Source organism: Epargyreus clarus, unplaced genomic scaffold, assembly GCF_041222505.1.
Source record: "Epargyreus clarus isolate Ecla_fem2 unplaced genomic scaffold, WU_Ecla_fem_2.2 ptg000021l, whole genome shotgun sequence".
NCBI classification, from domain to species: Eukaryota; Metazoa; Arthropoda; class Insecta; order Lepidoptera; family Hesperiidae; genus Epargyreus; species Epargyreus clarus.
Window position 1 is genome coordinate 7195293 of NW_027332228.1, and position 27990 is coordinate 7223282.

At 34.7% G+C, this 27990-nt stretch overlaps 1 protein-coding gene across 2 annotated transcripts in view; it reads left to right on the forward strand.

The window, feature by feature from the left end:
* The window catches only part of dnc (phosphodiesterase dunce), a 458672-nt gene that overhangs the window by 138941 nt on the left and 291741 nt on the right, over positions 1 to 27990 (forward strand). The window lies entirely within an intron of this gene.

Below are 27990 nucleotides of genomic sequence, written 5' to 3' on the forward strand. Positions count from 1 at the left end.
GAGTAACTTATGTATACAGGTACTTGCATAATATTATTATGTTTACTAGCTGACCCGGTAAACGTTGTGTTGCCATGTAAATAAAAAAATGTTAAGAGTGAACAACCCTTACCACTTAGGGGTAGGAAAAATAGATAGTAGCCGATTCTCAGACCTACTAAATATGCATATAAAATTTTGTGAAAATCGGTAAAGCTGTTTCGAAGGAATACGGTAACTAACATTGTGACACGAGAATTTTATATATAAGATTACTCTTTCTACACTCACAGCCCCACACTAGGGTTTCCTGTGTTCCCATGAACACGCACAAACACGAATACATAAACACCCAGACCCAGACCCAGAACAGATATCTAAATTCATCATTCATCTTTTGCGCGGCAGATCGCTATAATATGTTAGTGTTATTAGTGTATGTATAGTTAATGCCTAAGAGTATGGGTACAAATTTACTCGGAATCGATTCCAAATATTGCTGTTATTGTGCAGAAATAGGTTTGGCGTTGGTGTCTCATGCGCCGAAACTGGAAGGATTCTCCCACCTTTATAAAGTGTACCTATGTAGCTATGTGCATTTCATACCTAAGAGTATGGGTACAAATTCATTCGGAATCGATTTCAAATATTGCTGTTAGTGTGCAGAAATAGGTTTGGCGTTGATGTCTCATGCGTCGAACCTCAAGGATTCTGCTACCTTTAAAAAAGTGTATGTAGCTACGTATGTTTCATATGCCTAAGAGTAAAAATTTACCCGAAATCGATTTCAAATATTGCTGTTATTGTTCAGAAATAGGTTTGGCGTTAGTGTCTCATGCGTATGCCTAAGAGTATGGGTACAAATTTACTCTGAATCGATTTCAAATATCCCTATAACCAAGCTATTCTGAATTTAGCATAGCATGAACCCAGCATAGCATTTAGCCAAAGCTGACACAGATGAATAAACACAGAGCGTCACTAATTGAAATCGATTAGGTACCTTTGTACGGGATTCTAAAAAGGTCGGTACACTGGGTAGATGATTTATTAATGGCAGTTAAATGGTTATTGATTACTAGGCTCCGTCCGCGATGTTGGACGTGGAATTTAAAAATTCATTACTCTCCGATGAAGTTCGAACGGTGATACGGTGACGGAGGTTAAATTAATGTATAGGTAGCTAGGTAATATCGACGACGAATTGGCAATAACTGGTAACTGAAAAAACGTCACTTTAGATAGGAAGAATCGCTACTTTACATAATAAGAAAGCTACTTTAAAAAGACAGAACGTATTGCCACACTTTAATATTTTGCTCAATTTTGAATTTAAGGACCTGGTGTCTTAAGGACGACCTGTTATACGTCATGTTAAGTCCAAATATGCAAAATTCGCTTTTTCGTAAAAAAAATTAGATACGAGTTATAGCCACTACATCGTCGATATGTAGGTACAATTATGTGACTAGATTTATTTGTCAGTCGTTTATTATGTGCGTGTTGGCATTTTCTGTTATGCCCGTGCCAGACATAAACATATATTTGAACAAAGACTGCTCACACATTTGAACACTTATTTGTTTAAATTTTTAAGCTGTCACACATGTCATATTCTTCTAGCAACTGGACTTTACGCATGTGTAGCAGGCTTCGCACATATTTGAAGTTTGAACGCTTTGATGTGCGTTCGAAAAACCGATACAAAATGACAAAGTGCAAATATATGAAGCAAGCTTTGGACAAATACTCAAATCCCGGTGCTTTACTGTGTTCAAACATGTGCTCTAATTTGTGTTCAAATGTTTGTGCTATGTCTGGCACGGGCCTTTTAAGTGGACATTGTCATCAACATAATTCTGTTCTATTTCTGGACACGGGTCTCCTTTCAGATTGAGATGGTAAAGGCCAAACAACCACGCTGGCCAAGTGAAAAAGCGAAATGCGTTAAAAAGTAATTTTCAAGTTTTTATATTGTTATCGAGATCATTATTATTACTTTACGATATAACAATTTTACAGGTCATTATAAAAGTTTTGCAACAATGTATTTATTACGAGACTATAAGACTAAGTGAAGGTACCTATTAAAATTTCAATAGGCATAGCTGTAAAATGATAAAAATATTATTTACACCGTAAAAGGTATAAAATATAATTAAAAACGACGTACGTGCAATATTTTAAAAGTTTTATGAAGCTTTTACCCTGGTAATAAATCTAGGTAAATACACCTACGTGTGTTTTAAAAATGCACGAAGTTGTCTCATAAATATTTTTAAAATATAGTTCGGTTGTATTAATCTAGCGCCCATAACATTTCACTCTCTTAATATGTTAATAATATATCTAAATTTAACTTCCTTGTTTAAATTAATTCACTTATGAAGTCATTTATGTCAGTTTATGTTTGGTTACCTATGGACGGTGGCGCCATCCACGTCGAGATGCGTAAAATACTCCATTAAACATTAAGTGGGTGCTTAATTATTCGCATTTCGTTTGTTTCGCTGCACAGAATTTAGGTGTATGTTATTTCTAGTGTTATTATTATTTCTTTTGGAAGTAAGAAAGCTCTAATGTTTTTAAGCAATTGGAGTAGCAAACGAGCCTGTAGTTCACCTGATTTCAAGAGGCTACTGACGCTCATGGACTATGATCTGTCTTAGTTATAATAAGAGTGTTACCACGAATGTGTTGCTACTGAGTTAGAACCACTAAGTTGGAACGGTTCGTATACCTAAGCACGTCTGAAATATCACTTTCTAGCTACAACAGCGCTTATTAGACTGAAATGGGTGTGGCGCTGATGAATCTGGAGTCGAGCCACTTACGGTTCTACCTCCATCTTTAATTAATCCATAATAGGGCTTGGGGTCTTCCAGAAGTCGAGTGCAGATATGTTGCTACCCCTTCATATCGTAACCATATTCTGAAGTATGTACGTCTCGCGTGTCATTGCACTTGTTATGGCAGTTTGTAAGATAGTTCCAGGTTCAATGCGCGGCCGAAATGATTCTTTCTTTCTTTCTTTCTATTGCCTCTGGGTTTTTGCCTACTCGTCTCTGTACGACATATGTGACACGATACCTACGTTCCTATCTAACACAAACCTAACTAATCTATTGGTACTGTCAACCATATTTTATATCCATTTGAAGATGAAGGATTATGAACAGGTATCTAACTAAGAGGTTTAATAAAATTGAAGGATCGTACTTAAATGTATTCAAATCCATATTCTTGAAGCGCATGCGTGAACTGTAACCATCCACCAAACCCAATAAAAACAAATGGAAATTCAATAGTTGAAGTGCTCCTGCAAGGAAATTAAAGAAGATTTGGTTGTAAATTAAGAAAATAAATGTGTCATCAATAAGTGTAAAATTTTAGGCAAGTTATTCAACTATAGTTTTATTTTAACAATAGATTTACAGAGCCAGGAAAACGGTATTAAGATATAGAGGTGATGCCTATACGTTAGTATTGACATTCTTTTCCAAATTTCCATTCAATTTCCACTTCGCCATTCAATTTGTTATCTGTGGGGGGGGGCCATACAAAGCTTTCACACACACACACATCATTAGAGTGTGTGTATAAGGCGTCGGCGAGCGCCAGTCACGCACACGTCAATAAAAAATCGCGCCATTTTTCGTACGTTGTATTGTTTATAGCAACCATAGATAAGTAAAGATTACTCACTCCTAACAAGAAAATGTACCCAGTTTTGAGAATTGAAATAGTTGCGTAAAAAAGTTTTGCCACGTCTCCTAGCTAAAATGTCCCTAAAATATTTGAAATAATTATTTATTTATTATGTAAAGTACGCATATTATTAGTTATTTATTCGTAAATTTTCTCTAAAAATGTTTTTATTTGTCAAGAATTCAAAAAAAGAGCTTACTAATAAGCCGTTTGTGGCTTCATTCAATTTCAAGGCGGCGAAGTATCTTTACTAATCTATGGTAGCACCACATGGAATAAGACAAATCTTTATAGTTGAGATTTAATAAATAATAGGTGTATGTTATTTATTTACTTACCAATTAATTTATACTAATTACGTACTTGGTTTTTCTTTTTATAAATGTACTTATTGAAATATAGTTAAAATAGTTAAATGTAGGTACTTTTAAACGTGCATTGAAGTTATTAACGAACTTTGTTTTAATTACATATAATGCAAACAAACAGATGAAGGTTGTAAAAATGGTTTTAAAAATATTAAATGGTTACTCAATGTTTCGGTTTATTTCCGTAAAATTCAATACGTTAAGTATTACTAAGCATATTTAATAAAAATAATTGTAACAAAATGTAAAAAAACTAGAATGGAAATGTTAATTTTATTCTTCAAACAGATTTATCTTTTAATTTTAAAAGATAGTGATCAATAGACGTACACTTAATTTCATTATTTAAGAAAAAACCAAAGAAGCAACTCCGTTTCGTAATCGTGCGAACAGCGCCATCTATTAGAATCCCGCTGTATTACTTTATAAGGCTTCGAACCACCCGCTGTACAATTTCGCATTGCGTGAAGACTGAAGAGCCACCACACAAATGGTTAACGTAAGTATGAAACCTGCCAACAGATGGCGTAATAGAGCAGTTAGCAATTTATTTATTGCGTAATAATTTAAGACGTAAAATCGATATAACTACTTCTATTTACTAGAATATTTTCAAATGTTATAATAATAGTGATAGGGGAATACGATTTTGACGAGTAGTTTATGAAGTACGTCTTACTCGTAGTATTCATTTAAATTGTTAAGTTTAATTAATAATAGTAATCCATGAAGTGTTATGAATTTAATAATATGAATGATGTTTCGGCGTTTTTTAATCGAAATTTTTATTTTTCTTGTTAAGCTTGATTTTGCTGAGATAAGGCAAACCTTCTACCCTCTGGATCTCAGGTTCACCTTGGGGAATCTGATTGAATGCGGGGTAACATTCACCCGGGTGGCCTCGAAATCTTTTTGTTGACTATTTCAAACCGTTCGTACGTAGGCTATGTCATTATTAGACAGACTTATGTCATTATTGAAATCGTGCACCATAATATATATTTTTTATTATATAAAAGTACCCATCTGTAATCAACCCCGGATAAGATTTGAGCACAGGTCACTTAGAGGACCGAATGCTGCATCACTGCCTCACGGCAGTCAACAACACCGGTGGGCAGTGTACCCTCTGAGGAGATTTCCCGGGTGAGGAGGGATTCCTCGAGGCCCGAAAACCCTGCGCCACGCGGCGAAGTCACGCCGCGGCATAGGACGACCTTGTAGCTAGCTAGATAAGATTTGAGCCCTACGTGATGTCAGCCACATATGCATTGCAACCCTAGAGGACTAAGTTGCAACGCCTCGGTTCTTAGGTTTCAGTGAAAGGGTGTGGAAATGGCGGCTACGTATCTTTGATCGACTTCAGGCAGAATCCCTGTTCTATGGACTTGATTACAAATGTCCTCGAGCGGCAGTGAACTCACCATTAGGTGTACTACAAGATATATATATTTTTTTATAATATAGGAGTAGCAGACGAGCATGCAGTCCACCTGATAGTAAGTGGCTACTGTCGCCCATGGACATCTGTAATCAACCCCAGTGATGTCGGCCACAGATGCGCTACCCCTGAGGACTAAGCTGGAACTCCTCGGAAAAGTCTGTCCCCCGTACCACATCTTTCAAAACGGAACACAGCAGCGCCCATCACTGCTGTTATTAGGTAGAAATAGGTGTGGCGGTGGTGCCGCTGGAGTCGAACCACAAAGGGTTCTACCACCTTCATATTAGGTAGAAATAGGTGTGGAAAATTGGTGCTTTAATATCCTTACATTAATATATCCTAAATCTCATTCTTTACTGTTGAATGTACTACTATCTGAAATTAGGCGCATGTACCAAAACATAGACAAATATTGAAAAAGTTCGTCCGTAACAGCTTTTGTTCTACACTAGCTTGCCAAAGCTCTTTTTGCTGTCTTTTTTGTGGTTTTTGCTTCTCCTTTGTTAAGCTTGTCCCATTTCTTTGTTAAACTTAAAGCAGATAAAGTTTCACTCGAAAATAACAACTGTTAAATCCAATACTTTTGTACACTTCCGTTTAATTATAATATAATTATATATATAATATATATAGATATAATTATATAGTAAAATTATGATAAGTCCAAAAGCCATTATTAGGTGTATAAGATAAAAAACATTATTTTACAAAATGTTTGAAAGCAATTAATTTCTATAGTATTAGTTTGATTAAAATTTGTAGTAGGTAGGGCATCTACATTGCGTTAACAGCCCTTAATGTAATATTTTTGTAAAACACTCGTTAGGCGTACAATAAATGAGATTGTCAAAAAAAAATGAACGCTTGGACGCATCATATTTTTTTGGGATTAACATTTTTATAAAATTGTAATATAATTTGGGAGAAAATATCGTCCTTATCGAAATAAATAATTTATAATTCTCCTGTTTTTATGTGAGTAAATTCATTTTTTGTGATTTAAACACATTAATAAATACCACAGGAAACAAATAGGGAGAATCCAGTGCCGTGGGATTTTTTCCCACTAAAACCCTTTGATGAAAGTTCTCAGCGTCACTTGGAAGACTTCGGGATCTCCAACAGAACGCAACCTCTTCTGAGGCGTTGTTCCTTACTCTACTCGGGACTAATAATTAACTACTAATTAACGCTCCTTCAGCACCTTCAAATACTTAGCCATATGTGCCGTCGTCGCCTTGGAGTTGTTGGATGGTCGGTATGAGATCCCATTTTTTTGACGGCAATCCCGAAAGCCCCTTTTTAGTCACGTCTTACGACAAGCAGGGGATAGCGATGATCTATTCTAGTGTACCTAAATCAAATGTGTAAATTCCTATAAATACAGGACTTGAACTCTGGTTATGGAATAGGAATAGGTATTAGAAGATCAATAATTTCTCGTTGGCGGTAGAGTCGGTAAAAGAAACTAATTGTTTCGATGTACTAACAAAGGCCGAAATTTTTCAAAGCTGAAACTACACGGGACCGCCGATAGCGAACTATTACGGCGCTGTTTTATTTTGTTTTATTCTGTGAACACAATATTGCATGTTTGGGGCCGAATCCCCCGGCACAGGTTTAGCCTGGAGATATTGACAGTCGCGTCTTCATCATGGAGTTAAGGTTATTGTGCAAAACTTGACCTTTCTAAAGTTTATAGTGATGTGGATTTGGGGAATCATATTGTTATTTATGTTTTAAACATAGCTTTATTTGCGTGCCTTCATTTTTTATGGCATATAGGTAATAATGTTACAACTAACTAGTTATCATATACTTAGTTATGCTTATGAAATATAAATAAAACTTTTAAATTATTTTATATTTATGCTAATAAAATAGCTTTCCATTGTTCCTTTATATTCTTATATCTGCGATTGTACTTATTCCGTAGATATATTTCCAAAATATGCACAAAATTACACGTAACATAAATAATAGGAAACACTTTGGACTTCTGATTTTAGGTAGCAATGCAAATATTAATGTTAATACGATTTTGAAGCATCTGTAAATCACTGCAATGCAATATACATACATTTATTGCAGGTGCTGGCAGGAATATGTTTATAATGCCCTAAACAGTTGAAATCTAAGTGAGTTTTCGATGTAGTTTCCGTGCATCAGTTCTCTAATGTTCTAGTGCTTCAGTTTACGTTACAGCCGTTATATAAATTTACACTTACGATTAAATAACTGGTTCAACTTTTGTGATATATTGAAATGTTGTTTTGGCATTAGTAATTGTGACGATAGTATCGATTAGCCAATAATTCTCCATATTATGACATATTTTATCACTTATCTTTTAGTTATCTTTTTACTAAATACCTAGAAGAAAATAAAGGCTTGTAGCTATAAATTATATAATATTCTTAGATAATTTTAAAATAATCTTAGAAGCAGTTTGATGTCTAGTCTGCATTTTTAACGTCGGGAGGTAATCTTATTCGAGAAAATATTTTTCATGATTAATGTTTCATATCTTTTCACGTTACATCTACTTGCAAGACCACCATTACTCATCAGAACTTATCAAAGTGGGTATGCATCTTCTCTTCTTTGTACTAACATGAAAAATGTTATCTTGCAAATCTGTAATAGAAGACGCAATGATAAATTGCTATACTTTAAGATACATTAGACAATTAGTAAAATATTTTTAAGAGCAATTTAATATTGAGACTTCAATGGATTTAAAAAATTCAGTCATGATATTTTTACAAGAACCCATTGTGGCTTCAGGAATACCACCGCCACTCTAATTTCTGTACTACAACAGCAGTGTAAACAGCTGCTGGGTTTCGGTTTAAAAGATGTGGTAAGGGAGACATTTCTACTTATCTTAGACAGCTGTAAACATATTTGTATCCGACTCAGGTTGGTAGATACATAATTAAGCGCAGCTTATAAACAATCAGTGGATATTGTGCGTATTATAACATTAACCTAGAATTACCAATTCCGAAAACAAACCTACCTTAAACAGCTGTTTACCCAATTATAAATATTTAAATTAAGTCCGAAAAAGTTATTAACAATTTAGTTCTACATAGCAAGAAACTATTTTCTTTGAAGTTATATATTTTTTTAACAATTACACTACGTATTAAGTTAAGATTAAAACTACTTCGCAACAATCTATTGACTCTACGACGGTCGTAGATTCAACTTACCCTGATGATGCTCCGTTTTGGAGCGAAACGCGTGTTGGTGGTGGTATGTATGGTGGTATTGGTGGTGTATATTTTTAATTTTTGCATCTGAACGCATCCTTTGAGGGAGGGAGGGTGGTACGTACTGCATGGTTTAAAATATATACCATCATACATATTTGTAGCGGATTGTTGCGAAGTAGTTTTAGTCTTAACTTAATAGCATGGATTTCCGCAAAGTAACACCTGATACAATTAACTTATTACACTACGTATAAAATCGAAAGTATAAAGACCATAATTTTATTGGCACTATTTTTTATTAGGTTAATTTTTCGAAGACAAAGACTTCTACTGACGTCTCGAAAGATTCAGTAGAGTATGGTACAGTAGTATGTTTTTACACTGAATACTTATTTGGTTTTATTTCTAAAAACACTCATATTACAGTTACTTTTTTATATGCCCATTGCCCGTGTACAAATATAAAGCGTACTTTTATGTAAGTTACTTGTCATCCAGGAGAGCAGTATCTTAGTCGTTAAAGTGGACTTTTATATCTAAATTATGGGTGATTAGAATTTTAATGTTGTCATTACAATTTCAAGTTATTTCTTGCAATTGTATACGCGAAATTTAGATTCAGTTTAATATCGCGAGGGTAACGGAGAATGTATTTAGAACATAATATAATTATTTGTTTATGAAAATATTGGCAAATCCATAGTATACGAAATAAATTACTATGTTATTCTGCCTAGATTAACTGTGTTGGGATAAAATAAGCAAAGACAGGTGACGCTAGTTGAATAAGATTAAATGACAGATAATACAATAAATACCCATATATTAAAATAACTCGACTTATATTTGCCTATTTCGTTTTTTTATTCATACTTGAGAGTTTTCAATAATACCACACTAAATTTGTCTTCTGCATGCATAACCAATTTTAATGATATAGCAAACATTGAAATGAGCATGCAGTCCACCTGATGGTAAGTGGCTACTGCCGCCCATGGACATCTGTAATCAACCCCAGATAGGATTAGATATCCTACCTGAGGTCGGCCACAGATGCGCCGCTACCCCTGAGGACTAAGCAGGAACGCCTCGGAAAAGTCTGTCTCCCTTACCACACCCTTCACCCTTATATAAAAGTAAGATCAAGAATAAAAAAACAACATCATTTTCCGAGTTACATATACTACAGTTACTAATACTTATCTATACTATTTTTTTACTTCTGACGACGTAGGCAACAAACGTGGAACTACATAATATGTAGTTTTACTACTTACTTAACTACAGACGAAATAACTATCTAACCATCACACGTCATAAACTTTTTATATCTCGTTTATGTTCATTTCGTTATTTTTGTTTATTCTGACATTCTGTACGTATTTATTCATTGACTTATTGAAGCAAGTTTTAATCGAAAATGGAATTTAAATCACGTGTTTTATTATTTTACATCTCATCAAATCTTTTGTAAAATGAGTAGAAGTTAATTTCTTGAAGATGTTCATCTCTACTTGTTATTATTACTTATTAATATAATTTTAGGATCAAACTTTTTAAAATAAATTTAAAAATTATTTTTACAAATGTAAAAAAACATCCTAAGTCAAATTATCATAAGTGTATTATATACTAGCTGACCAGGCAAACTTTGTACCGCCTCAAAATCTATTTATCAAATATATTTCATATAAATTATAGCCTATGTTACTCGTGGATAATGTAGCTTTCGAATGGTGAAAGAATTTTTAAAATCGGTCCAGTAGTTTTTGAGCCTATTCATTACAATCAAACAAACAAAGCTTTCCTATTTATAATATTAGTATAGATGTATTTTTTAATTAATTTATTAATTGAATAATAGGTAATGATTTATTCAATAACACACATTGTATGTGTACGCCTACATATAATTGAACATATCTACAGTCAAACATTGTGAGCAGACATCTGTTACTCAAGTGTTGCTATAAATCTTTTATCGTCCAGAAGTGCAGTGCAAGATCTACAATTCAACAAAAACAACCTATGACGTAAGCAGTTGCAACACTTGCAACATATACCTACTCAAATAGGCCAATGGCTGAAACACCAGTTTATTTTATGAGACCTAAAAGATTATGTTTGGTTATAAAGTGTGCTATCATTATTTACGAGATTATTTGATGTTTTCGATAATTCTTGTACTTCTTCAATTAAAATTAGCACATACTTCTGGGAGTAGATTGTGGCCTTAATCTTCTCATTCTGAGAGGAGACCCATGCTTAGGACGAGAATAAAAGATTGATCATGGTGATAATTATGAATGAGACAAGATCTGAACTCAAACACGTGCACGGGAAATTTACTATAGGCTTTTTTATAATATAGGAGTAGCAGACGAGCATACAGTCCACCTGATGGTGGACGCAAAACTTTGCTATTATTAGGCAAAAATAGCGATGGCGGTGGTAACTTCAGAATCAAACCACAATGGAATCTACTACAATCTTGTATTTGTTTTATAAAATTGAGCTTACAAACAAGCATTTTTTTATAACATAGGAATAGTAGACGAGCATACAGTCCACGCAGTAAGTGGCTACTGCCGCCCATGGACATCTATAATCAACCCCGGATAGGATTAGATATTCCTACCTGAGGTCGGTCACAGATGCGCCTCTACCCCTGAGGACTAAGTTGGAACGCCTCGGAAAAGTCTGTCTCCCTTACCACACCCTTCAAAGCAGAACACAGCAGCGCCTAACACTGCTGTTATTGGGTAGAAATATATATATAGGCTATAAGTAAATCCTTGGAACAGTAAACTATGTTCTTCAAATGCGAGTAAGAACTGCGATTTGAACAATTTACTAATGATAGATTCTTTCAAGTGCACTTTCGTACAGAGCAATCATTGCTAGCGTACCAGGTTCATATTCAAATATTCAAAAAATGCTAATAGAGGAAAAGCAGAGTTAGGGTCCGGAGATGTGGAGCGGTTACGTAAATGAGCAGCGGTCGATACCCGCCAAAATTTATTAGATATCACTACAGCACGGGTTAGTTCAAATGGGCTTTTTATATCTTGATGTTTTTGTTCAGATTAACTTTAATAAAACTTTATGCTAGACTACGCTATAATGGTTCAGTGATATGAATTTTGTCCTGTACATTTGGGCAGGTTTGTTCTAAGCAAAGCGGATTAGAAATAATTTGACATTTTAATAACTTAATATGTTGAGGATTTGACGTCTGAGTGTTATTAGGCTGAGGTAGCTAACGAACCGATGAGTCGTCCGATGTGCGATGGTAAGTTAGTCACTGCCGCCCATGGATATCCGTCATCGACTCCATATAGAACAAGGGCTCTACCTGTAGTCAATTGACCTGTAGTCAAAGATGTTTAATCTGTTTCAGGACGAAGATGTTCATTGTTCATATGTAAGTAAGATAGATGTGGCGCCTATCCGGTCTATACTATTTCTACCTTTTTTTCCAAGTTTTCTTTCAATCCACTTTTAGCTAGTGTAGACTGAAGCCCTTCTCAATCTGAAACAGACCCATATTTAGACCCATAGAGGACATAGACCCATAGAGGATGAAATATCGGCGGCAAGATGATTTTATTGGTGGCATTATAGCTGAATTAAGCAACATTATCAGCAACTCCTTTAATTACCTAGATTGCATGCGTTTTGCAACGAAATCGACTTAATTCGTAACTACCATCCGAGATTTATTGGAAAACTCTTTTTCAGCACAATTTTATCGAACTTTCTCACTTCAACCGCTATTACTGACAGGAAAAGCAATGCAATTAACGGAAAAACGTAGTGACTTTAGAAGTTATTCGTTTCCAAACTGATTTATCGAAATGAGGTTGTTAGTCATACATTTTCCCGGTACATAGATCGCATCAATGACTTCGACGTTGTGTAGGCAATTTGAGTACATTAATCAGAAAAAACTATTGACTTACTACCTAATAAACACATTAATTATATTTACTAAATTGAATGCATGAAAAGTAAATTAATAAATAGATAGATAGAGAATACTTAATTGAATACAAACAAAATTCATTTGAGAACACTTTAGTATTAAATTCTTTGAAGCATTAACATTTTACGACTGTGGAAATGATAATTAAATTAGGCTCTACTTTAGGTTTAGTACTTTTGAAGATTAGCTTTGCCATGTAAACGGTTTACCCTTTTACGATATTAGTACATATACGAAAAGTAAATTGACCATATACTTTATTTGTAAATTAACAGTTATTCTGTGAACGGGTAACTTTGATAATGAGTCACGTAGTATTTTAAAACACTAAATGTTTCTTAAAAACTTAATAAATTTTATACCTGAACCTTGCTTTTGAATCTCTCTGTCTATCTCTATCTCTAATATCAGGGAATGTCAAAAAACAGTTTGGTAGTTTCGAAGTTCTCTACATTCAGAAAGACACGACGGGGGTCTTTGTTTAATAACATTTGTACGTATAGATTTTAGATAATCACTACACAGTTGTTTTAGAATTCATCGAACTTTGTCAGTTATAATAATATTTATGTTACTTATTGTAAAGCTATAAAGCTTGTTAAGCTAAGGTATAAATGAAGTATCTTTTGTAAAGATACGAACTACATAGGTGTATGACAGATAATAATAAGTACTTCAATAACCTTAGCGAACCGATAAACCCATTCAATAATCACCAGATAAGAGCAAACCTCAAATCGAACGCAATATTTATTTTCTTATCTTTTAGAGTATTGAACAATGTAAACAAGGAAATTGTATTGCAGTGAAAATAATCAGGAACAACATATGTTACATAAATCAGATTAAAATACAGATTACGCTTATCGCATAACTATGGAACGGCTTTCAACTAAAGTTAACATAAAGCTATTGATAAGTTGATACAGAATATTACATATACTTTATGTAAATAATGATTTAAGAATTACATTACATTAAGGAGTACATTTTATGTCACTCATGTATCAATAGTTAAATTATATTATTGTAAATTTGTTTTGTCTGTAAAAATCTGAGTAGTTTGTATGGAGAAATGTAGGTAGGTACTGTATATGACTGTGTTGAAAGCTTTACAAGAGAGTTATTTAACAAGGATTGCATTCGGTTTTCTGAACATTCTTGAAAATCACAACTTATTTTGGTCGGAAATTTATTTCGTATATTGGATGTTTGCTCAGATAAAAATTGTTTGTATAAAATACTATATTAATTGCGCTAAAGTTTCACTTACGTGCGTATGTATATAATTACACACACGTTTCTTTGTTATACATTAAATTAAACTGGAACTTTATAAACTGGTTAATTATGAAACGATATGCAGTTAACTTTCTGTTGAATTGAGCTTTTGTAGGGAAAGCTCGACCTACTCCAAATGGATTTTGAAAGTTCCACATCGCTCTTTAAACATTTAGGAGTGATTTTGACGCGCGACTGGCAAAGTGAATAATGTAGGTACGTTCACCGAGTTTTGAAGCAGCCTCGTATTTAAATGTTCATAGTTTTGGAACGGTAATAGCTTACGCTTGAAATTCAGCTTCTCAGTTCTAGACGCGCTGCACCTCGGATTTTTCGAAGTTTGTACGTAGCAGACATTATAAATTGCTTGAACAGTGAAGGAAATCATCGTGAGGAATACTACACTCCTGAAATACTTTGAAAAAATCCTTAAGGTATACTTTACCAAACTGCACTTGGAGGATTATGGCCCAAAACTCCTGGCCTAAAACAAGGAAAATGGCCATCGCTCGCTCGCTCGATAATCGCCTTATACCGAAATTGACGAGAGAAATACGTGTGGCGGTAGTATCTCCATACGAACCATACTGGTCTTATCATCTTTTTTGTTTCTACTAGTTACTTTTCCAAGTTAGATCATAATATAATAGGTATATTATATCCACTATGTTTTTACAAACGTTTCCGCAGTTTAGTGGGCAAATTAAACAGCGGGTCAAGGTTGTTCATTAAGTAAGTGGTCACTTAACTGTAGCTGCAAATTAATTCACATATCCATCAGCCCTGGAGCAATGGACGACTCGCGTGGAGCAGTCACCATATCGGTTTGACGCGCAAAGGGTTCCGGGTTCGATCCCAGGCCAGATAGATATCTGAATGATGAGTTTAGATATTTGTTTTGGGTCTGAATGTTTGTGTATTCGTCTTTGGCCATAGTACGTACGATACAAGGAATCCTAGTGTAGTGCTGTGAGTGTAGGAAGAGTTTATTATTAACACTGGAGCAATTTGCCCACGTGTGAGCTTGGACTCGTGTAGACTATGTATCAAATGCGAAGAAATATAAATCATTGCATTTTGGCACACTTGGAATGATTTTGTTACGTTTCCGTGACAAGGAGACATCTGTAGGACAGTAAAATATTGGTTAAACTCTTCCGACACGTGGTTACAATATATGTGAGTTAGAATCATACATACATTTACAATTTCAACTATTGCTCGTGTTATTGTTTACTTACATTTTCATTGTAGTAATGCATAATTATTTAAAGGCTCTACAGGAACGTAGTTTAATTTAATCATTGTAAAGGTTCTTCTAGTGAAGGATAGTGACAGGGGACTTGGAAGAGCGCCAAAGCAATTAAAGTGAACAACCGCACGCAACCACTCCTTTCCGCGGCCACGACTTCAACTTACTTAATATATTCATTTTCTAGGGCTTATAGATAATCGAAAATATAGCAATATAATACAAATACAAATAAAATTGGAGTGTCTGTTTTTAATATTGAAATAACCGGTTTTTTACTATATTCATATGAATATACATACGGCACATACACCAAAATAACATTTTTTACAATTTTTGTGTATCTGTCTGTCTGTCTGTTTGTGTCCGTTTGCTAATCTGTGAAATGGCTGGACCGATACTGACGGGACCTTTATTGGCTGGTAGCTGACGTAATGAGGAGCAACTTAGGCTATTTATATTTAAGAACTATCTGTGCCCCTGTTTCTTTCTAACGCGGGTAAAACCGCGAGGGTTCTAGGTTCGAATCACGGGCACGCACCTCTGATTTGTCAAAGCTATGTGCGTATTAAAAATATCACTTGCTTTAACGATAAAGGAAACCTGCATATCTGAGAGATGTTAAAAAGATCCCGAAGGTTTTTCGAGCGTATTTATTGACTCGCGCTATAGCTCAAACGGCTTGAAAAAGTATGACATCTTGTAGAAGGATTATCGTAGTGACATAGGCTATATTTTTAAGCAGTCGGGTTTGAGGTTTTCACAGACTATTTTCGACTAACTCACGCAAATTGATCAGTAGTTTTCCGAACTAATTGTAACAATCTATAAAAAAAACTTAAAATAACACTCATTCCTACTAAGAAAGTGCTCATGTTTTTCAAATAGCAGAACAGATTTAGGTTCATAATAGCTAAAATACTTTCGATCAAGACACTTTTCAAACAAAAGCAACGAAATTTAATTTCAGGTGGTAGAACCCTTTGTGTTTCGACTCCGGCGGCACCACCGCCACACCTATTTCTGCCTAATAACAGCAGTGTTAGGCGTTCTGTGTTCCGTTTTAAAGGGTGTGGTAAGAGAGAAATACTTTTCCGAGGCGTTCCAGCTTAGTACTCAGGGGTAGCGGCGCATTTGTGGCCGACCTCAGGTAGGAATATCTAATCCTATCTGGGGTTGATTACAGATGTCCATGGGCGGCAGTAGCCACTTACCATCAGGTGGACTGCATGCTCTTCTGCTATTCCTATAATAAAAAAAAAATGAAATCAAAATCAGCTGATCCGTTCAAGAGCCATGTTGCCCGAATAGACATACCTATAGGCACTAGTGGATAATATACCAGTTTTACTTTTTGCGTGAGGGATTAAAACCGATTATAACTTTAAAAGCGGGCTTTATTACTTGATATTATATTTATGAATTGATGACATAGAGCCTGTGACGAAGTTTGATACCATACTAAAACCTCGTTTTAATACCTTCCCTGGTCTAACACTGGCAGTTATGTCCAGTAATTTCAATTTTTTTTTGATAATCTGTGACCATTTTTTTTGCGTAACAGAAAAAAATATTGACTATTTTATAAAACGAACGTAATTATTAATGTAATGTGATCATCATAATAAAACTATTTAATTTAAATTTAGAACGATTGATAAATATTTGATTATTTACGATTGAACTTGAACAAGTTATTTAAATATACGTTTAAGCTTTTTATATATAGCATTAACCGAAAGAATATCAAATTTAACTTAAATTCTACCACAAACCATCATTTCATACGTTACATTGAAAGTATAGATGGCCCATTTTCTTAATTATTATCCACTAATAACAAGCAATTACATTACAAGCTTCATAACCAAAGTCATTAACGTTTATAAAATATATCTTTAATCTTCTGCGTGGAGTCTACGGAAGTAATTTACAAAGTATTATTTTCCTCCAAGTTTTTGGTAGAGAAAAATGTTCATACTCATATTAAACCACTGTTATCCAACCTCAACAAATCTTGTTTCAGGTAATTAGTTGTCATAGCTTCCGAGAAAATTCGAATAATTGCCCTAACCCATTTCGCTTTAGGGTAATTTATGCTGAGTACATATAATTTAAATTTTGTTCAAATAAAGCTTTGGCTTAGAACAGATGTGGTTAAATAAATGTTAATTTTGTTTAGCGTAAATGAATGATATCTTTGTGATGTCGCTAAAATTTCTGGTGACATTTAGAATTTGTTGTAGTTGGTAAATCTAAATATATATAACTCAAAGGTGACTGACGGACATAGTGATCTATCAACGCACAGTCCAAACCACTGGGCGGATCGGGCTGAAATTTGGCATGCAGGTAGATGTTATGACGTAGGCATCCGCTAAGAAAGGATTTTGATCAATTCTACCCCCAAGGGGATAAAATAGGGGATGAAAATATTACTTCGTAACGCGAGCGAAGCCGCGGGCAAAAGCTCGATATATATTTCACATTTGGAGTCGTGGTACCCGAAGGGACTTATCAATCGGGCAATCAGTGCAAGCTTTCGATATTTTAAGGTCATATAATTCTTTGTAATCTGGAGGTACCCCCGCTACACCTTTTTCTCCAACAGGTATAGTAGAAAGACATGGCTGTTAATAGCAATGTTAAGCGCTGCTGTGTTCTAATATGAAGGATGGTAAGGGAAGGTACTTATATGAGGTGTTTATACCGTGACCTCAGTTGTAAGCAACACATTTGTGACCGTCTTCAGATAGGACTTTAAATATACTTGAGTTTGTTTAGAGATAGCCATTAACCATAGACGTCAGTGGCCACATACTTTCAGATCAGTACATGTGCTGCTACTACTACAATACATAGATTAGTAAAGACACTTCGCCGCCTTGAAATTGAATGAAGCCACAAACGGCTTATTAGTAAGTTTTTTTTTAACTCTTGAGAAATGAAAAAAAATTAAGAGAATATCTACGAATAAATAACTAATACTGCGTAATTTACATAATAAATAAATAATTATTTTAAATATTTTAGGGACATTTTAGCACGGAGACGTGGCAAAACTTTTCTACGCAACTATTTCCATTCTCAAAACTGGGTACATTTTCTTGTTAGGAGTAATCTTTACTAATCTATGCTACAATATAACAAAAACCAGCAACCTTCTTAAAAAAAGTTACAAACACCACCGCCACTCTTTAATTCAAAACAACAGCGCAAACACTGCCTCCAAAACACAGTAATAGTTACGACGTTTATTATATCGTTTCTACACGAGTATCATAAAAATATATGATATCAACCGATACAAAATATTGTGCGACATATAAATCAAGGCCAGGAAATCCACCGCCAGTTACGTTTTGAGGATGTCGTTTGATATAATGGCGGCTTTACGATTTATTTTTGCCTTCACAGACGAAAATGGCTTATGGAAATCGTTCGTATGACGGAGGTGACTATAAAATATGTACAAATTAGGAAAATGATGCCACTGAATGCCAGAGGTTATGGCATTGACATTATATTAACGATCCTAAATATCACTATATTAGCATCTTGCTAACATTATGAAAAGGTATATTTTGTTTATGGCACGTAAAATATGACTCGTAATGAAAGTTAATTTCGAACACTTAGGGGGTAGCAGACGAGCGTCAGCTTATGTCAACGACCGTTACTGGCCGTCATCTACGAGTACTGTATATGGTTAGCGAACGATGACCAAGTACTGTCATTAGCGACACGCTATGGTAGACATGAATTGTCGCTCGTGTTGCTAAAGCACACTATCGTTTGTGTATTATTTCCTTATTTTGTTTAAATGTTACCTGCGTGGCAAGGGGAAATATTTCCATTTGCCAAGTATTTCAATTACGGATTCACTTTTCCAGTATAAAAAAATAGATAAATGATGAATTTAGGTCTAAGCATTAGTAGGTACTCGTATAAATGTCTAAGTGTGTGCCCATAGCACCGAAATTTAATGATAATGTGGGTCCGCGCAGTGATAACCTAGTATTTAAAACTCGGCTTCTCAGTTTCGGCTTCAGGATATCCAAGGTTTGAATTGTAGGTACGTTTGATTTTTCTAAGTTATTAAAGGTGTGTGAAGTCCACCCATTCACACTTCTACCAACACGGTGGCCTACGAAACTAACCCATCTCATTACGAGAGGAGACTTGTTCCCAGAAGGAAGATAATGGGTTAATGAAAACGATGAGTTTGTGAGTGCACATGTGAAGAAATTGGAAACGTATTGAAAATTTCCAATAATGATTATAAATTACTAGAAGATTAATCTTTTCTCTAAGTTCAAATGCTAGCAGCATGCTGAACTTCTGTCGGATCGACGTCAAAAAGTATTTTAATATATTTCAAATGTTAGTTCGAATGACAATTTAAACGTTCCGTAAGTTTTTGTGCAAGGGTCCGCCGCTCCCGGGTTGCGTCACCGCGGTCGATACGGACGGCGGCCGAACCGAACACGACGGCAAACTCAACAATGATTTACAATTACAATACTCGATTTTGTATTACATTTGCCACCAAATGGAATTCCTCCTGGGATTTTGGTATTTACCTCGTTATTTTTTGTTGTGCTGGACATGTGTCTATTACATTAAAGTTAAGCTGACTTATTGTTGTAAGATATACGAGGTGAGCAAAAGATGAAAACTACATAAATATCCCAATAATGATTCTAGATTACTCTTCTCTAAGTGCAAATGCTAGCCGAGCCGAAAATAAATAACTTCTATCAGATTGTCGTCAAAAAGTCTTTAACTTATTTAATATGTTTCAAATGTTAGTTCGAATGACAAATTAAAGGTTCCGAAAGTTTTTGTGCAAGGGTCCGCCGCTCCCGGGTTGCGTCACCGCGGTCGATACGGACGGCGATAGAACCGAACACGACGGCAAACTCACCAATGCTTTACACTTACTCGTACAATACTCAATATTGTATTACATTTGCCATCAAATGGAATTCCTCCTGGGATTTTGGTATTTGTCTCGTTATTTTTTGTTGTGCTGGACATGTGTCTATTAAATTAAAGTTATGCTGACTTATTGTTGTAAGATACACGAGGTGAGCAAAAGATGAAAAGTACAGAAATATTCCAATAATTATTCTAGATTACTCTTCACTAAGTGCAAATGCTAGCCGAGCTGCATAAAGAAGTACTATCAGATCGTCGTCAAAAAGTCTTTAACTTATTTAATATGTTTCAAATGTTAGTTCGAATGACAATTTAAAGGTTCCGAAAGTTTTTGTGCAAGGGTCCGCCGCTCCCGGGTTGCGTCACCGCGGTCGATACGGACGGCGATAGAACCGAACACGACGGCAAACTCACCAATGCTTTACACTTACTCGTACAATACTCAATATTGTAATACATTTGCCATCAAATGGAATTCCTCCTGGGATTTTTGTATTTGTCTCGTTATTTTTTGTTGTGCTGGACATGTGTCTATTAAATTAAAGTTATGCTGACTTATTGTTGTAAGATACACCAGGTGAACAAAAGATGAAAAGTACAGAAATATTCCAATAATGATTCTAGATTACTCTTCTCTAAGTTCAAATGCTAGCCGAGCCGCATAAAAAAGTACTATCAGATCGTCGTCAAAAAGTCTTTAACTTATTTAATATGTTTCAAATGTTAGTTGGATTGATAATATAAAGGTTCCGAAAGTTTTTGTGCAAGGGTCCGCCGCTCCCGGGTTGCGTCACCGCGGTCGATACGAACGGCGGCCGAACCGAACACGACGGCAAACTCACCAATGCTTTACAATTACAATACTCATTTTTATATTATATTTGCCATCAAGTGGAATGACTCTTTAGGGATTTCGGTATTTGTATCGTAATTTTTATTGTTGTGCTGTTGTGCTATATATGTGTCTATTACATGAAAGTTAAGCTGACTTATTGTTATACCTAACATACCTACGGGTTGAGCTTGAAAAAAATTTTTTTTATATTATTTAAACGTAATTATACTTATTTCAAAATCAGTGTTCTGGTTTATTTGTAGTGATTGTAAACCGTTTTTCATTGACACAAATATATTTTTTCAGTAGTAGTACCGATTGTACTTCAGTTATTTGTTTGATGGCTTTGACTTCCGTTAAACAAAATTAGTTGAACTTAGACATAACTAATTATTAACTTATAGATCATAATGACTTATTATTTCTATTCATAAAATGTATCATGACTAAGTTTAACAAAATATTTATTTGTTTCAGGTAAGTGAAGCTGCTGCAAGATATCAAAGTTGATCATACGTAAGTGGTGTTTAATTTTTCATTATTTTGACGTACCTACTTATCACTGATTACACGTATTGACGGATATCACGATTACAGCTATTTCAGGCGTAAGTCAATTCTACGTTTTGGTGGAAGAATGTGGGTGTCGGCTGACTTTTATATGAGGCGACTTTCTTCGTCCTTAAGAGTGACCGCGCATCTGTGAAAGACTTCGGGTAGAATCTGTTCTATATTGCATTGGTTACAGCTGTCGGTGGTGGTCGGACGGTGTTCCTCACTTACCATCAGGTATATTGCATCCTCGTTAGCAACTTCAATCTTAGAAAAAATACTTAAATTGATTATGGGTTAAATTAGTTGGAAATACGAGGCTTTCCAATAACAGGACGTCGGAGTTTGCGGTAAACCGAAAGTTTATTTTACATTTATGCACCGGCTTCGCTTTTGAATGTTAAAACTGATTTATATTCAACCACCAGATATTCTACAAACAATTCAATTTAGATAACTGTTTTATTAGCCAAAATAATTGCCTAACGTTCCATTAAGCTTATAATAAATATTGATATAGACAAAGAAAATAGTGGAGTAGCAAATTTAAAGAAACATTAAGGATTTTTATGTTTGTATTTCATATGTATCTTCATTATAACTACCTCGTATGGAGACTAAGTTTGATCTTGTTAGGAACTTATTAGGGTGAACTAATACACATTATATGTACTAAGTTCGAAACAGTGTATCAATATCGTAATAGGAAATTGAGTACTTCATGAACTCATATATCGTAACTCTGTTATGTTTCTTTCGTATATTATGTCAAAGGTGTTCTTAATAATTATAGAACAAATTCCATCATTACTTTTAGTTGTCCGACTGATAGCATATTTATTGCTTTAAATGCTTAAACTGTTAAAGCCAGTACTTGTCTAGTATTTGAATCTCAGATAGGCAGTCTTAGTGACTGAAAATATGTATATCAATGCTCTAGCCCAGGGGTTTCATAACCTTTTCCTCAAATCATTTATTTACAAAAACATAGTATTTTACATAGGTACATTTATTGAATTTAAACAATAAACAATTTAACACTATTTAAAATAAAATAAAACTAATACAATTAACACTAAAATTTATAAATAAAATAAATGAGCCAAATCGCTGCCCCGTGGAAGTGTACCCAAGATACTAGCAGCATTACCTCGCTGAATTGACAAACTAATTTTACAAGGATATTTAATTTATAACAAGTATCTCATGTTCTACCACATTGGGCGTGCACAATTCATATATCTTGTTCATTATTACATGGGAAAGTCAAATATATGTCATACAGGAATCGTCAAAATTAAAATTACATAATTTAAGAAATGCCATCAAATTAAACATTATTAATAATTGTAAGTTCAACTATATAGTCAATACCAATAATTTAAACGATTAATTTGATTATTTAATTATTTCATGTCATAAAATAAATGTATTATCATTCAGGAATTCCTTGATATTATAATAACACCTATCAACGAGTAAGCTATATAGTTCACTTTCATTTTCATCACAATGGACTGTTTAACTTTAACTCATTTTAGACCCATGGACCATCAAGAAATCACCAAAAAGGTTCTCTTCCTTTACCGACATTCGCAATACTATAAATATGTAAATGTGCCTCTGAAAGAAATCGATGACAAGGAAGGTTCTCCTAATTCGTTCATTTAACTTCGCGGACCACTTCTACTGTCGTCACGGACCACTAGTTCAAAATCACTAGACTCAGTCTAGACTATAGACTTTTAGACATAAATATTAAATAGATAAAATATTACAATAGACACGACGTTTATACGAGTAGTAGGCAGTGATTTGATCTGCATGACATCGTGCCTAGGATCTAGTACCTATACGAAGATATAAATCATAAAGCAAATCATATTTTTTATTACTCCTAAGTACCATTGTAAGTACCCATTAAAGACAATGACACGTTTCACACACACATAAGTACCATTAAACTCCCACAGCTGGGTACGGGCCTCCTCTCAGAGTAAGAGAAGGCCATATGCCGCCGCAAATTGGTAGACTTCACACATCTTTGAGAACTTTATTGACTTTCAGGTGTATATGTTTCTTGACAATTTTACTTCATCGCAAAAGCAACTGATAATTCATATCTAATGCGCACATAACTAAATCAGAATCAGAAAAATCAGAGGTCTGGGATTTGAGCCTCGGACCACCCGAGAGGCCAACTTTAAATCACATCTTAATCACGGCTTTTGCTGCTGTATCTACTTCACTTAAACTTTCGCTTCATAATATTTTTGATATATCGAAGAGTCTACATTGCAGAATTAGGGCATAATTTTAACTGACGATTTGTCAGCGTCACGAGTGAAATGTTTATGTTTGGATATTAATCAACGTTACTCTGAAGTGGAAATATAAATTATAGGTACAATGGGCCGGCCTAACCTCACTTGGCTATCATTTAATTCAGATTTTAACTTTTTGTCACTCTTTTGTTTTGCGCGTTGATTTATATTGTAGTAGGGCTGCTTCCTACAAGTTGCTTAGGACAGACAAAATGACTAGAGTTATTATAAAAAATCCAGACTATGTAAAAATAGTTAAATGTTATTTTTCAAAATTGTTTTCAGAAGGTTTTTGGCTGATAAGACCATACCCGGAACGTCTAAATAGTCAGTAAAACTACAAGTTAAAGCTGTATTTAATCATTTTCGTTTCATTATTTAATATTTTTATAAACATAATGAATTTAGGTTACATTCGAAGGTTCGATTAAAGGCGCTTATGACTTTGATTACGTATAATCGTAGAACCAAGAACTTTATTTAACGGTCAAAATATACATCTGAGAAATCAACTAGCGAGTCTAAATGTCTACCAACAAAGGGTAATGAAGTATAGTCTTAACTATCCTAAAAGTGGTAGCTTATAGAAATTAATCGAATTGAAGACACTTGTAGTGTACTCTAGTGAAACCCGTTGATTTAATAAGATAATGGATGCTTCAGTCAGCGCCCGATTTATCGCATCAGAATCGATCGCGATTACATCACTGTGATTGCAAGATAAGCGATGCTAAATGGATGAATTGTGGTTGAACTTTACGTCATAGTTAATTATGTTCCTTATCGTATAATTATTAGCATTCAAAATTCAAAATTCAAATTATTAGCATTTGTAAAACCTACAGATTTAAAAACTTGTATGTATAAATTCTTGGAATGAACTTCCTTAACGCGGCTTTGGATAAGAGTTGCCAGAGTCGCCAATGCATCGCCGGCTTTGAAGGTGTCTCTTTTTGCACTCTTCTTGAAGTAGACATGGTAGACATCGTCACGTAAGGACAAAGCGTTATGTCCCTTATAGTACGTATTTGACTTTATATGCATCTCTGTCTGTTTATATACGAATGTGTATGCGCGTTCAAATATGGGGATTCGAACACACAGCATGCTGAATAACCTCAATAATTAATTCGGGGTAATTTCTTTATAATTAAACGCTTTTAACGCTTTCTACACTCACAGCCCCACACTAGGATTTTCTGTGCCGTGGGTGCCATGGACACACACATAGACAAATACACAAACACCCAGAACCAGAAACAGAAAGCTAAATTCATCATTTAGATATCTGTCTGCCCGGGAATCGAACCCGGGACCCTTTGCGCGTCAGACCGGTATGGTGACTGCTCCGCCACGCGGGTCGTCAAGTTGTTCTCTACAGTTTACATGTGTGAGTTATATCATCTCATTATTGTAATTTTTTAACAAAGATTGAGAAACTTTGTTCCTTACGAGGATCACTTTACAACACACGTATTTTTATATAATATAATCGTATATGATGTTAGCGATAATAATATTCCGTCACGTTTGTGTGTGCAAGGTGAATCCATACGAATGTGCATTATCTGGTTAGCAGATGCTATTAAAATTTGCCAACTTAACACTATAACATACATTGTTTACTTCAGTACTCCGATAGAGGGGTAAAAAAGTCTTTTCTTTCATATTTATCTAATATATATTTAGTTTGGTTTACAAATGAAATGTATTTGTGATTCCTTTTTTGTTAAATGTTATTTGACCTTTTGTGACGATTTGAGTAAATTTCAACGTTTCACTGCCGTTTTATTATTAATACTGATATCGGATATATTTTCTGCATGTATTTTGTTTGCTGAACAAATAAGGGGTATTTTAATGTAAAAAGCAAAGTTAAGTTTTTGGTCGCATTTTTTATCATAGATATACTTGTTAATTTAAATTCGACGATACTTACATTTTTTTTTGATTATCAGCTTATTTCTAAGCTGCTCAGTAGAATTGTCATTATTTACCCTTGTTACCTTACGTTCTTAAAGGTAAAACTTTTACTGTTTGGTAAATAAGTTTCTTTGGTAAAAAGGTGGTAGAACCCTTTGTGGTTCGACTCCGGCGGCACCACCGCCACACCTATTTCTGCCTAATAATAGCAATGTTAAGTGCTACTGTCTTCCGTTTTGAAGGGTGTAGTAAGGGAGACACACTTTTCCGAGGCGCTCCAGCTTAGTCCTCAGGGGTAGCGGCGCATCAGTGGCTCACCTCAGTTAGGAATACCTAATCCTATCTGGGGTTGAATACAGATGTCCATGGGCGGCAGTAGTCACTACCATCAGGTGGACTGCACGCTCGTCTGCTACTCCTATATTATAAAAAATATACCTGCATATTCCTGAGTGCTACAATTAAAACCTATTCATTCCAAAGTAGTAATGAGTTTTCTAGGTGTATAAAAACACAATGAGATGATGATGAGGTGAAGAACTCTTTGAATAGGCTTCGGACAAAAATTAATAAATTTATATTTTTAAGTAAAAGAAAAGTTGTACATGCTTCGAAGCGAAATGTGCGAGCATGAATTAATAATTTTTAAGATCAAGATAAAGAGAAGGTTATAGGAGCTTAATACCCGAAAAACAGGCTTGCTGTAAAACGCATTAACAGGAATACATTTACGAATATAGCTTTAAGTGGTAGGAAGGTTTACGGCAGCAACGCAATGTAAACAGATACACTTTGATTATATTACACAGATAATTCGTATTTCAAAGTAGCGAACCTACCAACCTACTCCTTTATGTATACTTCATATAATATTATCATTCCACGTTCAAATGTTATTTCAATAAACATCTTTAGCTTTACTAGCGAATACTTTGGCTTTGCTTTATACGAGCTACTCTAGGCATTTTAGAAGTAAAAGTAGGTTATCTGTATTCGTGTTGCTGTGATGTGGTGAATCAGAGTGTTCTGGAATTTTCCACCAAAAAACCCCTCGAACCTCAAAATATTAAAGAAAATCGCCTATATTTTTTTAACGAGAAGTCATTTTTACGCCAGTTGGTAAAAATAAGAACCTATAATGTAGGAATAGCAAAAGAGCATGCAGTCCATTTGATAATCAGTAGCTGCTGCTGTTCATGGACATCTGTTATCAATCCCAGATAAGATTAGATTCCTACCTAAGATCGACTACAGATGCAACCTTACCCCTGAGGACTGAGCTGGAGCTTATAATAATAAATACCACAAATAAAATAAACTTTGGTGGTACAGAACCACCTGTGTGCGAGTTTGACTCGCATTTGACCAATTATTTAAGTACTTTCCTAATCTAAAAGTAGATAGTAAGTTCTATGTAATGCGAAAAGGTTTAAATTATAGAGCGAATAAAAATTCCATCTCCCTACGAAGTGGTTTCTGGCTTACGTAAATGAGATTTGCGAAACTGTTATTTTGGAGGACATTAAAAGCGCACATTTGAAATTATTACGGTACAATTTGTTTTAGTATATTCGTTTTGCTTCGTTCAAATGCGCTGTGTACATCTGTAAGTTTAGGCTTGGCCCATTGTCTATCGCAAGCAACTGGTTATCGTTTTCAAGTTATGGTGGCGTCTGCCAAAACGCCTGTCAATCTATGCGCGAGTATTTAGTAGTTCACATCGATGCATTAACAATTGACGGTGACAATTTTTTCGAATAAAATTTTGCGTTCGTCGGTCATTCGTCATCCGAGCAACAGCGGCTTAAGCAACTGTTCAGAAGCTTAAGCGACAAGGTGGTAGCTTCAGCAACTATTGCTTAAATGATAGCAATTAATATGCTATCAGCTTTGTGTGAATATGAGAGTTAAGATAATCGCAAACGATGATTTAAAAGGTCAATTTTATTTATTTTGTATTGATGGAAAGTGTCATCTTTAAATGCCCGTATGTCAGCATACGAATAACAAAAAGTTAGATTATAAAATTATTTGACTTTAAACTTTAGTCTACTGTACTATTATTATAAGTATAAAATACATACATTAATATAATGGATTTTGACATTTTATTCATATTTGTAAATGTATATTCGCTAATCATAACCTCTGAGGTAGGTATTAAATATTATTAATAA